Source organism: Arachis stenosperma, chromosome 5 (genome assembly GCF_014773155.1).
Source record: "Arachis stenosperma cultivar V10309 chromosome 5, arast.V10309.gnm1.PFL2, whole genome shotgun sequence".
Taxonomy (NCBI): Eukaryota; Viridiplantae; Streptophyta; class Magnoliopsida; order Fabales; family Fabaceae; genus Arachis; species Arachis stenosperma.
In genome coordinates this window covers 31,284,453-31,286,592 of record NC_080381.1, presented here as the reverse complement: position 1 = coordinate 31,286,592, position 2,140 = coordinate 31,284,453, and the positions used below count along the sequence as shown (strand labels likewise).

General features: G+C 35.5%; 1 non-coding gene across 1 annotated transcript; it reads left to right on the top strand.

Moving 5' to 3' along the window:
* The first annotated feature begins 420 nt into the window (after window positions 1–420).
* Window positions 421–528, top strand: LOC130984218 (small nucleolar RNA R71). The gene has a single exon (XR_009088166.1). It is a non-coding gene; the product is annotated as a small nucleolar RNA R71 (small nucleolar RNA).
* The last annotated feature ends 1,612 nt before the right edge of the window (window positions 529–2,140 follow it).

Below are 2,140 nucleotides of genomic sequence, written 5' to 3'. Positions count from 1 at the left end.
CCATGAAGAATTATAGGTGTTACCATAGGGTTCTCCTAGGTAATTTACCTCTTCCATGGAAGGGTTCTCAGGATCATAAGCTTCTTCCTCAGATGAAGCTTCCTTAGTACTGTTTGGTGCATTTTGCATTCCAGACAGACTTGAGAAATCAAATTGACTTGTTGAGTCAATATTTTATTCTGGGCCAAAATGGCATTCAGAGTGTCATATCAAGAACTCCTTTCTTCTGACTAGTCCCATTGTTCACAGGATTTCTTTCAGAGTGTACATGAATTGGTTATTTGCAACCATTTCAATCAGTTCTTGAGCTTCAGTAGGCGTCTTCTTCAGATGAAGAGATCCTCCTGCAGAGCTATCCAAGGACATCTTGGATAGTTCAGAGAGACCATCATAGAAAATACCTATGATGCTCCATTCAGAAAGCATGTCTGAGGGACATCTTCTGATTAATTGTTTGTATCTTTCCCAAGCTTCATAGAGGGATTCTCCATCCTTCTGTCTGAAGGTTTGGACTTCCACTCTAAGCTTACTCCATCTTTGTGGTGGAAAGAATTTTGCCAAGAAGGCATTGACTAGCTTTTCCCATGAGTCCAGGCTTTCTTTAGGTTGAAAGTCCAACCATATTCTAGCTCTGTCTCTTACAGCAAAAGGGAATAGCATCAGTCTATAGACCTCAGGGTTAACCCCATTAGTCTTGACTGTGTCACAGATTTGCAAGAATTCAGCTAAAAACTGATGAGGATCTTCCATTGGAAGTCCATGGAACTTGCAATTCTGTTGCATTAGAGAAACTAATTGAGGCTTAAGCTCAAAGTTGTTTGCTCCAATGGCAGGGATAGAGATGCTTCTCCCATAAAAATCAGGAGTAGGTGCAGTAAAGTCACCCAGCACCTTCCTTGCATTGTTTGCATTGTTGTTGTTTTCTGCTGCCATGTTTTCTTCCTTGAAGAATTCGGTCAGGTCCTCTAAAGAGAGTTGTGCTTTGGCTTCTCTTAGCTTTCTCTTCAAAGTCCTTTCGGGTTCAGGGTCAGCTTCAACAAGAATGCCTTTGTCCTTGCTCCTGCTCATATGAAAGAGAAGGGAACAAGAAAATGTGGAATCCTCTATGTCACAGTATAGAGATTCCTTTAAATGTTAGAGGAAAAGAGAAATAGAAAGAAGAAGGAGAAGATAAATTCGAACTTTAGTTAGATAAGGTTCGAATTGTGCATTGAGAAGGAGTGGCACTCCATAAATAGAAGGATGTGAGAAGGAGGGAAGTTTATTTTCGAAAATCAAGTGAAAAATTTTGAAATTATTTTGAAAAACATTTAATTAATTTTCGAAAATAAAAGTGGAAAAGAAATTAAGTGATTTTTGAAAAAGAATTTGAAATTAGAAATTAAGAAGATTTAATTGAAAGTTATTTTGAAAAAGATGTGGTTAAGAAGATATGAAAAAAAAATGTGATTGAGAAGATATGATTTGAAAACTATTTGAAAAGATATGATTTTAAAAACAATTTGAAAAGATATGATTTTAAAAATTGATGACTTGCCTAACAAGAAAAGATATGATTCAAACATTAAAAACCTTTCTCAACAGAAAAGGTAACAAATTTGAAATGTTCAATCAAATCATTAATTGTTAGTAAGTATCTTTTAAAAAGGAAAGAAATTGAATTTGAAAACATTTGATTGAAAAGATTTGATTTGAAAAAGATTTGATTTTGAAAAATTTGAAAAAAATTGATTTGAAAACAAAATCTTCTCCCTAGCACCATCCTGGCGTTAAACGCCCAGAATGGTATACATTCTGGCGTTTAACGCCCAAAATGCTACCTCTTTGGGCGTTAAACGCCCAACCAGGTACCCTGGCTGGCGTTTAAACGCCAGTCTGCCTTCTTCACTGGGCATTTTTGAATGCTCAGCTTTTTCTGTATAATTCCTCTGCAGTATGTTCTAAATCTTCAATTCTTTGTATCATTGACTTGAAAAGACACAAATTAAAAATATTTTTGGATTTTTAATAATCAAAATGCAACAAGAGTCAAATAACAATGCATGCAAGACACCAAACTTAGCAGTTTGTGTACTACTGACACTAACAATATGAGAATGCATATGAGACACAAAAAAAATACTTCAAGTCAATAGAATTC